Raw genomic sequence first — 13,413 nt, 5'->3', positions numbered from 1 at the left:
TTCCACTTTCCAAATTTCACCAAGAAACTGGTAACTTGGCCTAATTCTAAATCCAGCCCGGATTGAATCTCTCGGTTTGTTTAATGGACCTCACATGAGCCTGTCCTCTGTACCCTCTCTGCTTACTCACAACTTCCTCCACTCCTATAATTCTCTCCTTTTACCTTCATCTGCTTTCATCATCTCACTTCTAAATTTCACAAAAACCCTCATCACTCCCGCTTGTCCCTCTGACTTTGCTCTCTCTGCCATATTCTGTCACGTTGCATAATTGGCAAAAAACAAAACTGTGTTAGTCATGCAGAAAACTATTTGAAATGACTACAGGCAGTAGTAATACAGACCGGGGACATCCCCAGAGGACCTAGGAGGGTCTCCCTAAGGTTACACAAGCCGAATGTGATGTATAAAGAAGAATTGAAGCTGTACCCAAAAAAGGCAGAAAGAGGGCAAATGTCTAGTCACCAGTATTGCCCTAGATCTCCATGTGGCTCTTTCACCTATACTGACTTACCATGTCTCATTCTGCAGCCATCTTTGAGGCAGGGCTTTGCTTCCTCATTTCAGGGCCTCCAGCAAGGAGAACAGTGAGCAGCGTAGTATAATCAGCATAGCCAAAGCTGATTATACTAGCAGTCAGGGGCAGCAATGCCTTTGATCTCACACTGCAGATATACAGCTATGAGATTAGCCTTGAACTTGACGGAAATTACACAGTAATACCGGAACTTACATTTTCATCTTGTGAGTCACGCACACAGCCTATCTATACTATGGCTACAGCTCAGAGCTGAGGGAGTACAAATTACAATTATTTCTCATTCCTATGTAATGCTGAGGAAGAGCTACACGTGCCCTTTTTTCATAATACCACATATATATATAATTGTTATAGAACCCTTATAAACAGATTTATTTTTCTCTAATAAAAAGAGATCTGGTCTTCCTCTGACTATGTGGCCGGTTAGGTGCAGCAATAGCTTAGCGGAGTTCCTTAAATAGAGCAGACTGTAATAAAAGCTGCAATAAACATATAATGAGATGCGGCTAGCTCCACTAATAACTGCCTGGAAGTATTCAATGTGCAGGAATTTAATTCGGTGATGTAATTGCACGGCATACCGCCAATAAAGCTTGAGTTAGTATTGTAGATCATTTTTGGGTGCATAGGGGACATTTCCTCTTTTTTAAACTATTTTTTCTCCTTGTAATAAAAATGTTTTTAATTTCCCTGCCGGTATTTTTTGAGGAAACAGGGGAAAGGACTAAAGCTCTATGCATGTAATGTCCTAGACAGAATCTGACCCCATGACCCTAGAGCTACGTGTTTTTTTTATTGTAGGTCAATCATGCTAATAATATTGCTTCTTCTTAAAAGCTGGGAGGAGCAACTGATTATTAAATTGATGGAACAATTGATTCCCTAAGGTGCAAGCCTCACAAGAGACATGTCATAGTCATAAATGGCACACAATTGGAGCATCATCAATCAATATTAAACCTACTTTTGTGGCTTACACTATAGCAAGTCAGTTGTTCCATCTGTTTAGTGACTTATCACATGCTTGTTCAAGGTCTGGGACCTAAAGGGGTTTATTTATAGATGATTACCAAATCTATTCATCCTGCAAAACTCAGTGAATGTTCGTTCTGTGTATGAATGGAGGCAAAAAAATAATGTTCTTAGTAGATTTTCTTTTCAAGTTGAATGTAATATCACAAACATTCCACATTATGGCCACTAGATGGAGCTGAGGAGCCTAGGAAATAAATACTTCCTTCCTATGCTCCTCAGCTCCATCTAGTGGCCATAATGAGGTATTGTCTTGATTTTACATTCGAATTGGAAAGAAAATATAGAAAGAATGTTTATTTTTTCCCCTTTTCGCACATATTCAATGTTCATGGAGTTTTACAGGACATATTGTGAGGTTAGGGGAGATCACAGAGTAAATAGATACAGGTAATTAGTATAGGTATGGGTAATGCTTGGACATACACTTTAACTTGTTGTGAGAGATGAAGGTGACAGCCCTGCAAAAGCAGCAATTTTGACTACTTATAGGATTATTAGTAGATATAAACTTAAAAGAGAACTTATGGCCCAAACTTGTTTGCCAGAGTTCTCTTTAGGGTCACTGAAGGACATATACTAATGTCCTCCTGTGACTCAAAACGGGCTATTGCCTGCTATAAACTGACATTTCAGAGTGCTGCAGCCAGGACGGATGCACCCCGCTGCCTGATTGATGGCTGGTTCTGCCTATCTAGAGCCAGCTGTGCCCGCCCCCTCCCCCGTCCGTTCCGCCAGTCAGCGCTGGAGGAACAGAGAGGGGAGGAGGAATCCCTGAAGGGAGTGGTGACTGGCAGTCACCACTCTCCTCAGGGAGATGATCGGGAAGTGAGTGATAACATACTGCCGATCGCTCAGTTTCCAATTCAGTTTCAGTGTCAAATGTCGGCTCTAATGATGGGGATGAGTGTAATTCACTCTCCCCGTAATGCTCCTTTAATCCCTAAACTCTCATATAAGATTTAACATGCTATAGTCATTTTATGGGTCATTTTTAATATGTTTAAATGTGCAGCTTTTATTTTTTTTAAAGTCCTTGGTGATCTTGCACAGTAGGTCTTTGTTCAGGCATGTGGTGACAACACTCTGTCCCGGTCTCCCAGATGCTCAGGTTGTCACCCTGTCACATGCTCCCACAATGGAGACCACATACAGCTGCACCAATGTACAGTACACCGGCATGGTCTACTGTTGTCTCTAGAAGGAAACCCATCCTGAGAAATGCCATGCAGGCATCGACGGAGTGCATGTAGACAGGAAGTGGTTGTAAAGACAGTTGCAGGAGATCAGCAGCACTAGGATACATCAAAGGATCAAAAAAAGGTCAAACGTATTTTCTTTTTTGAGAAATGGTGGTTGTTTATGATACGCTGCTTTAGCAAACTCAATATCCGTTTTAGGCAAGGGCATCCCGAGCCTGGGTGTCACCCAGAGCGGAGACTGGATGACACCCCGCCGTGACATCACCACGCGTGTGTGTGATGATGTCATTGTGCATGCGTGGTCATCTCATTGACGCCTGCTGGCAGCCATCTTGGTGATGGACGCCGGCAGAGAGAGGAGGGGACACTCACCCGGCGGGATGAGGTATGCCGCCGGGTCCCCTCCTCTCTCCTGACACTGTCGGGCTCTCGGTCCATGATCGAGTATCCGGTTTTTTAGAGGGGGTGACACCAAAATGACTGTCAGTCATTTTGGTGTCACCCCTCCAATGGTGTCACCTGGGTGCGGGCTGCACCCCCCGCACCCCCTTTGTGACGCCATTGCAATTAGGATTTATATGTACTTTCATGGGTTAAAATAACCACTTGTAAACTTTCTCCTAGAAAATGTTGCCTTTTGTAGGTCCAATCTTGACCAGAAACAAGCCGGGTCTGTGTACTAAAAAAGTAGAGAAGAGTTCACGTCACGTGAATAAGGTGACACTAATCGAATACCCAATCATGTGCAAGGGAAACCAAAGACAGCTACATACACAGGGTTATTCACAAAACGGTGAAGAGTTTGGAGAAGGCAGGAGAAGTGAACAATCTAGAACCGGGGTAGCCAAACTCCGGCCCTCCAGCTGTGGTGGAACTACAAAGGCATTGCAAGATTCTCACAGCCACCCATATGACTCCCGGAGAGAGAGATGCATCATTGTAGTTGCACCACAGCTGGGGGGCCGGAGTTTGGCTACCCCCGATCTAGGACAACATAGCTGAACTGGAAAGTGAGCTGAATTGGAGAATTTGTCCAAATCAGCTATGTTGTCCTGGATTGTTCACTTCTCCTGCCTTCTCCTGACTCTTCACCCTCTTGTGAATAACCCTGTGTACAGTATTTGCTTGCTTGTGATTGACGATGACAATGAATGCAGATTCACCTTATTCATTAATCTACCTGAACATTCTCTTTGCAAAACGAAAGTTTTCTGTCCTCACAAAATCATCTGCATAGTTTCTTCCACTTAACTGTTGCAAAATTGAAACCAATAGCAAGGTAAGCCGCAATGCACCTAATGACATCAAACTGCCAACAACAACTCTTTCCTAAACTTACTGTTACAATATTTCAGATCTCGAAGACAAAATAAGACCACAAACTCATATATAAAGTACCAAATAAATCCTTCTGATATGCATGTAAAAGCTTCATTAAAAAATACTCAACAGTGAAATATTCATCCCAATCAGCTCTGTGCCCCCACACTTCACCCGCCACATTGATATCCATCATACAGGTATATATCATAATGTCATTATAATAAAGCATTCCACTTTCATCACACACAAACAAAAATGATTGTCACCATGACTGTCCTCTCACAACCTGGGGCATAACTGTATATGACGGGGCCCCATTGCAAAACTGTATCTCAACCCAAAAACTGCTTTCCAGCCCTTACATGTGGTGGCTGCATTCATATTTAGCCTTTTTTTCCTTGATGTTCACCTGTTGATCCTGCCATTAACACACTTCCTGTCCTACGGTGACAACACTCACTTACTGTACTGTATCTGTGGAGGAGCAGTATTGTCACCCTAGGATAGGAAGCATTTCAGAACTGCAGAACACATCCCCTTCTCCCCACCTCCATACTGTTGGTGCTGTTTGGCTCCCAATGAGGGTAATGGAGAATCAAACAATAATCCTCTTGAAGTTGTATAATATATGTGAATCAGCCAGTGTGAAAAAAATGTATGAAAAGACAGAGGGTGCCAGTCCATGTATAAGTAGTTCTAGTGAGTGCGATCTCTGGCTCCCAGCTCAATCTCTAGCATTCTCTTGCTCGAGAAAAAAGGGACTGAGTGTGCCTGGGTCTGGAACAGACCAAACGGAGTAAAGAAAATAAGTTTACTGTTAGGATTTACATACACTTGAAGCTCCCCCTACCCTGCTGCCTCTCCATCTCAAAGGCAATTCCTGTAGGACATCCCATTTATTTACACAGACATTTTAAAAAGATAAATAGAAAAAAAAAATCAAATATATATATATATATGTATATATATATATATATTTAACCATTTTGTAAAGCACTGCTTAAACTGTTGGCACTATATAAATCCTGTATAACATTATTATTATTAATAATAATAATAAATACATACACTATACATAATTTTATATATATACACTGAGTGGCCAGATTATTATGACCACCCCATCAGTACTTCGTTGGGCCACAAGATAACTCCACGAGATGACTTAGTTGGGCCGCCTAGTGACTCCACGAGATGTTGAAAGGTGATGCGAGGAATCTGGCACGGCACTGTTGCCCTTCTGTTGTCTTGTACCAGTCTTGCCACTCTCCGTTCTGCCCTAACATTGACTAGTCGCACGTTCAGACCCAGATTTTCTGCTGACAGTCCAGTCTTTTAACACTTTAACAACAGCTGCTCTTGAACATTTAAGGAATTCTGCTGTTTTGCTGATACTCGCACCATGGCTCCGAGCGCCAACAATCATCCCACGTTCAAAGGCTGTTAAATCGCGTTGTTTACCCGTATCTTCAGAAAAAAAATCACTTCTGCTGTCGTGGTAAACGACCTGCTTCCCTATTTATAATGGTCTGGCCCTCTAACAACTTCAGCGCGAAATTATAGCTAATTATAGCTAATTTGCCTACAAACGTCAGGTGGTCATAATAATCTGGCCACTCAGTGTATATATATAAATATACATATACTGTACACACACACATATACAGTAGGTTATACAGTAATATTTGCAAAATGCTACAGTTACCTGTATAAATGACAATATTCACCTAACAATTGAATGTAATCCATAACAACCAACAGTTTCATACTACCAGGGAATTTTTCTAAAATAAATCTGTGAAGGTTCTCATTCCAAGTCATGGTATAACTAGTAGTAGTCCCATTCAATGGGACTTATTCTGTAACGCTGAAGACATATTGCCACTAGTCCAAGTAGCGTGTTCAGTTCTAAATCACAAGCCATTATGTAACCTTCAGATACAAAAGATACAATGTAGCCAAACAACTGCCAGCAATATGTTACACTCTGAAACATAAACCACTAAAAAGACAAAAAGAAACATTCTAAAAAATATACACTAGACTACAATAAATACAGCAATAAAAGTTTAAGAGCGGAGGAAGGGACGGACCTGGTCGGTGAATCCTGTAGTTGGTCCTTTGGTGATCAGTTAGCTCCAAGCCAGTTTTCCAGTGTTTGTTCCACGAGAACTGAATCACTCGGCTTTTATACTCAGCATTTCTATCATGCGTGGCTCCGCCTTACGTTACCTGTATTCTGGATTAGAGACATCCTGTTTCATAATGAAAAACAAGCCTACAGGACAGGACGGTACCTCCCTCTGTGTATTGTACCTTACTTCACAAGTCACATCTTGTGCTCATGGCAGACTCGTAAACCTGGAAAGTAAAAACATTTCTTAAATGTTTACTTTTTGCATGATAAGGAAATGTTGATGACATTTTGAGCTGGGGAGGAGTTAACATTTTTGCTGTGAATTCAATTGTGTTGCGCTAGGCCTAAACACTATTATACTAAAAGGCAGCTTTAGTAATACATGAAAACAATGAATAACATATGCTACTTCTTATTTTATTCATTGTTTTCATGTATTACTAACACTGCCTTTTAGTATAATGGTGTTTAGGCCCAGCGCAACACAATTGAATTCACAGCACAAATAGGTACATTTACTTTTTGGGTGTGTGCAGATTGCCACTTAAAGTATAATTAAAGCCTCTCGTTTTTTTTGCATATACATAAGGATAGCAAGCAGTAGATATATGCAAAAAGTGTAAAAAAAAAAAAAAACGCTTTAAAAGCGGTCAATACTTACCTGTGTCTTCCCCGCGCGCTCCTGTCCGAAAATGTGAAAATTCTCAGGCGGCCGCAAAGCATCTTCGGGCGGGCGTATGCGTAGTTCACATTTTCGGCTGGGAGACGAGGAGAAACACAAGGTAAGTCTAAGGACGCGTGCACCCGCACAGACTCCGTGAGACAGGAAGTGCCAGCAAGGACAGAGGAGTCAGCGCTGGATTGGAGACCCGCAACGGCGCTGGAGAGAAGGCTGAAAAGGACAGGAAAGAAGAGGAAGGTCGGATTAAGAGACATCATTTAAGGTAAGTGCTTTAATTAACATTGGGGGGAGGGGAGAAAAATTTGACTTTAATGTCACGTTAAGTATTTAGGTATTTATCCTGGTGCGTTTTTTTTGGGTATTTATAATTAGAGTTAACATTTTTGGGGGGGTTTTTCTACTCCTTTTATTCATTTTTATACAGGATTTATATAGCGCTAACAGTTTGCGCAGCGCTTTACAATACAAGGAAGACATTACAATCACAATTCAATTCAAGACAAGATGGTAAGGAGGGCCCTGCCCCTGAGGGCTATTTTAGATTGTAAGCTCTCAGGGGCAGGGCCCTCCTTACCATCTTGTCTTGTCTTGTCTTGTGATTGTAATTTCTTCCTTTTTTTTCCTATTTCTGTTCTCTGTGAATCTGTATTGATATTCTGAATAAGCCACAGATCCAAAGATTCTGTGATGCATACGCCATGAGACCACACTTGGCTTTTCTCTGAATCGTGCACGCTGTACAATAAATGGAGCAATTATATCAGAGTCTTAAAGAGATTCTTTCTTCCAATGTATAGTGAGCCTGTGGCAAAGCTGATAAAAAGTAAGTATAATCTTAACAAGCAGTAAATGAGTAAAATAAACCCTCACTGACCTGTGTAGCTATAAACACTGTGGAGCAATTATTTTCCATTTAACTGTTGCAAAAGTGAATCTGTAGCAAGCTAAGCTGCAATGCACTTAATGATCCTCTCCTGTCAGGGCCGTAAATACAGATCACAGGGCACCGTAGCAAAAATTTGATAGGGGCCCCCCTGACAACCTCCCTGTCAGAAACGATAACAAGCTAGCAAAGACTCCTCTGGTGCATCTGAAGTTGGCTCTACACTGTAGACTTTACAGAGTTGTTGTCAACTGCAACCACTTCAACCCTAAATGATACAGTACCGTATTATCTTCACATGTTTTCTATTTAATTTGCCAAAGGGGCCCCCTTCTACCTCCAGGCCCCATAGCAGACATCTGGTATCCCCTTGATCAACAAGGTGGGAGGACACCCTTCTTAGATAGTGGTCACCGGAACAGATGTCCCCATTGGAAGATTTCCCCTCAACTCCAGTTCTGGTAACAATTGTACAATGTAGTATTTCCTATCATGTTCTGTCCCAGTGACAATAATCACCAGGCAAAAAGAGACGGTGAAAATCTTCAGTGGGGGACAGCGATCTAAATCTGACAGGAGCTCTAAGCCTTCGGCACTCTATCCCAAACGGGAAAAAAAATGGATTTTAATAGTCATACGGTATGTCCTTCAAGCAAAATCGCAATTTTCACAATCCATCCAAATGACATTTTAGTTTTTTGGTTTACACAGCCATACATATATTACTGGGAGAGCAAACCACTAGAGGGCAGTAATGTCAAAGATGCGTTCCCTTATAATCATTCTATAATTATATACTGCATAGGGATATTAAGGAAATCCATTGTAAAATGTTCACAGTATCTTGGTTCCCTGGTTTTGCATATAAATGCAGAAAATAAATAAATATATAAAATGAGGCCATGTAATATAGAAAAAAAGAAATTAATTTCCTGAATAGTGTCATGAATGAGCCTCATATATTATTATGCAACATGACATTTAAAAATGATTCTCTTTGTTGATCAAAATAAATAAAGATTTAAAAAGTAAGAGTATTTTTTTTCCCCCTCTAATCATATTTTACACCGTACCTGTAAATATCAATAATTTTGCTCTTTTATTGCAGATACCTGCTGAAGATCTGTAAATGTACCTGGGACTGTTTCAATCTCACACCTTATAAAATAGAATAAATAACTGCATTGGGTGAAGATATGAGGTCCTGACTTTGAGGCAGTGTGCGGCTTCCACATATTTGGAAAAAGTTGTGCAACTAAAACCTCTGTTTTTAACCCTATTAGTTAGATGGTGTAATTTTTTTGGCAGACTGGCTGGTGAGTGTGCTGGGAAATTATTGTTTTGGTACTTTGTAAAGCCCTTCCATGTGCACCTTGCTTAAAGCCAGTTGTGAATTATTGAATGTGTTTGCCAATTGTTTCACGGTCTTGCCTTCAACGCCATAAACAGTGAGTTCCAGAGCGGTCAGCCTCTGGAACGCACTGTATTGCATCCTGGACGGCTTCCTGCGCTCAGGAGCGGGAGGGTGTGTGGCTGTGCATTGAAGGTAATGACACCACAGCCAGGCCCCTCCCCCCGCCCGCAGTGCGATCCCCGGCAGCAGAATGCGTAGCACACCAATGCCTGCGTTCCGGTCCAGTTCAATCTGCAAAAATGCAAAAACAGCTTACTAGCACACACAAGGGTTCTGCAGGAACTTAAAAGTTTTAAACTTTTAAGTTCCTGCAGCTTCCATTTTAAGTGATTTCATCAGTATTTAATATAGTTTCAAAACCTTTTGACTTTAATATCACTTTATTAAGCTGAACATACACTAGATGTTTTTTTTTTGTATGTAGTTACTGCTCAGCTGAGGCCAGCTTCTTTGACAAAAAGTCAATTGAAAGACCAACTTTTGTCCAGTGGGGAAGGAGGTCCCAAGGGGGGCACACACTGGATGAATTTCAGCCCATTGAAAAAAGACTTTTGTCCAACGGTGAAGGAGGTCGCAAGGGGGCCACACACTGGTCAAATTTCAGACAAGTCAGCAGCACTAGGCAAAATTTTGATCAGTGTATGGCCAGCTTTAGAAGTCTAGTCAGCAGTAGTTCACCAAGCTTTACCGGTGGCAGGGTTATAACTCGGTTGTTCAGTGTCTATAGCTGAAGTTAGCTGGAACAACTGAGTAGCCCACCATCCATGGCCAGCAGCTGGGCAATAACAGGGCTATAACTCTGGCTAGGAGAGAGGCATCTGCTAGTGGGTGACTTTTCCCTAGCCGGAGTTATAGCCCTGTTGCTGGCCATGGTAGTGGGCTACTGCTGACTAGACCTCTAAGCATGTTGCTAAAGCCTTACCAGTCCCATTTTAGGGCGCATGCTAGCTGGTGCCTCTGCTCTAGCATCAAACAGAGGTGCCAGTAGACTCCAATATAAAATCTCTTTAGATTACACAACATGTGATCCAGCACTCCTTACAACCTAAAGAATTAGTGAGCAGTAAATAAAAAGACAGGTTTGCTACCCATTGACATTCCATACGAAACTACAAAAAAGTTAAGATTTATTGACTTGCCTGAGGCTTCTTGCTATATGTACCAGTGGCCTGCTGTGAAAGGAGGACTACAGATTACATATAGTCTAGGCTGGTTTTAGCTCCTTGTGGTTTTTGCTACTCTACCCTGAGTGTTTTTTATTTTTACGTACAAGTACTGTAGTCTAATGAGAGTGCCAGACAAATGACCCAGAGTCCAAATGTATTAAATGATAAAATTGGTTCACTGGTGGAATACACAAAACATCCAATATGTGTCTCGGTCAAGCAAACTCCCCCTTATTCAGGGCTAAAATCAGACAAAAAAAAAAAGGTATAAAGGGTGAGTACATAGTTATCATTTAATCATTTATAAAACACAAATTTCCACATCAAAGAGTATGGATATCTCAACGAGATACACAAGGTTTATAAAAAAAACATGTTATGGGTAAATACTGGTCCTAAAACACAAAGCAATCTTAAAATTGTATTGGGAATAATAAACACCCATAAAATAATACAAATACATAGATGTGATACTCAAGATCACCATCACACCCTAGCAGAATGACAAGCACTTGTTCACAAACTGCCAAGCAAGAAAACAGCCAGTGGTCATAAATAGGAAAAAAATAATAAATAAAACATGAATTCAGCACTAAAATATTATAACTTTATATCTGCATTTAAATATAAGCAAGAGAACTGCTATAAAAAAAATGTGGTATACATATATAAAAAGAGAACTGCTATTTATTATAAATATTATTCATGTGTTTTTTTTCTTTATATATCTATAGATATATATCTATAGATATATCTATAGATATATATATTTATTTTTTCCATGTGGATAAGGTATGTCCTCCTGGAACAGGAGCAGTGGGACTTAACAGAGCTCTCTTCTTCCCTCCCCGAGTTGGATATGGTAATCTCTGTTTGTTACGTGCAAGTGTTTATTTATAATTATTAACTCATTATGTCTTTGGGGTACAGTTATTTATTTAAATGTACAAATTCATTTTGTTACGATTAGGACAGATAAATAATGAGAGATTTGAAAGAGGGGGGAAGTGAAGCTGTATAAAGCTTGTTATAAAATATATATGGATTATGTTTTTTTGTTGTTAATGAAATGTATTGTACGACTGGTTGGTTTGAGTAAACATATAATAAACAAAAATAAATAGTATTAAAGATTAAATAAATTAATATTTGTTTTTATTTTTGTCTGTGATCTCTGTGGGACTTTTTCTGATTTACGTCCACGGCAAGAAACGGGGAGTGTAATTATGACTGGAACAGGAAGGCACAGACAGTTAGGCTCTGTTTGCAAAGCTAACACACCAGGATGGATAAGGATCTTTATTTAACAAAAGTTTCACTTATTTTCAGTCGAGTCCAATGAGAGTTAAAAAAATTATAGTCATTTGGCTTAAATAAAGATCCTTATCCTTATGTTAGAGCATTGTGAATTGAGTTCATGGTCTAAAGTTCTAACTTTTCTCTTCTCTGCTAAAAATGTATTTTTGCCTCTAATGCAGAGATTTCCCATCACTTCTTGATAGGAAGTAAAGGTGAACTCACCTACATGTGTCTACAACCAAGAGATTTCCCATCACGTCCTGCCTTGATAGGAATTAGGCTTATCTCACCAACAGGGGAACAAAATGCAATAAAAACTTCACAGAGGCTCTAGCCCTTCCCAGATCGGGTTTGGCTGGAGTTGGACTTAAAAAAATTGAACATTTACCTTTAATCAGCTAAATATATTTCGGTGCATCAAACAAAAGGTGTTGCAGTTCATTTTCTTCCTAAAGCAGCTACAGTGTGAATAGAAAGCCTGTCCCCTGCCAGCATACTGCGGAGAAGGACCCTTGTTCTCTGTGGGAAAGCTTAAGTCCAACACACCCCTATAGCAAGACCTATAGCTCTCTAATCAGCAAATCTCATGCTCCCTTTTGGTTGGACAGCTTTTTCTCTGACTCAGAGGTGTGTTGGACCTCTGCAGAGAGACCACTGCTTTGCTTGAAATAAAAGAGCACAGCCAAAAAATAAAACAAGGGGGTACAGCAGCAAAAGAGAGACTGAAGTTGTTGCTGTGACACACTCATACAGAAAGGTATATCTCTCTGGGGAAGAAAAAAAAAACAGTGTAGGGTGTAGCTAGAAAATCATAAAAAACGTTATCTAGGCATGCAGCCTGGGTGTCTAGGAAAGGGGGAACAGCGAGTGTGCAACTTTCCCTCCCCTAAACCAGGCCAAGCCACATACCTTCAATACTGGGAGCATGTCTTGCAAGGGGGAGCAGCAAAGCCTCCTTTCTTTATGCAGCACCTTGTCCCCATGTTAAGGGGAAAGGGCCTCATTCCCACATCTTGTCCCCCAAAAGGGATGTGGGGGGTCTGAGGTAGGAGGGAATTATTGGACTCTGGAAGCTCCCTTTAGAATAAGGGGGCCTCAGGTATCTGACTCCCTCTCAAGTGAATGAGTATGGGGTAAATATTATCCTTTTTTACTCATAAACAATGTCACTCAATGTAAATCCAATATCAATTACATCATCCAGCGATGTAGTTCCTTGTCAATCACACCGACCGCCAGCCCGAGGATTTTTCCACTCTGCCATGATGTCCTGCCACCCAAAAAAAGCTGCTGTCCCGCCTCTTCTTCCACCACAAATGACAGATCCCCAGCCGGCTGCTGCTTGTAAACAAACCGGCTGGGGATCCTGAGTGATGTCATTGACCAAATATGGTGGTGACCCTATTTCGTTTGATGAAACTAATTATTATGCTGTTTCAGATTCAGAGGCATCTAACCTCCAAATCCAAAAGCGCACATTAAAAAAACAGAACGCGCGGCTGCCACAATTCTGCGCATGTGCACCGCCATCTCGGAGGCGTGGCGTATGGCGCCACATGATGCTGGTGTAGGGTGACGTCATATGTATGTATGGGCGCCTTCATCTTGGACGCAGCAAGATGGCGGTTCCCATACAAACCAAATTGCTATATGCCCAGATATAGTTTTTCGTATATTCGGGCATATTATTTTTGATTCGGACGAATAGACGAATCAACGGAATTTCGTGATTCA

Source organism: Nanorana parkeri, unplaced genomic scaffold (assembly GCF_000935625.1).
Source record: "Nanorana parkeri isolate BGI_ZX_2015 unplaced genomic scaffold, ASM93562v1 scaffold31, whole genome shotgun sequence".
Classification (NCBI taxonomy): Eukaryota; Metazoa; Chordata; class Amphibia; order Anura; family Dicroglossidae; genus Nanorana; species Nanorana parkeri.
Note: the sequence above shows the minus strand (reverse complement) of the source record.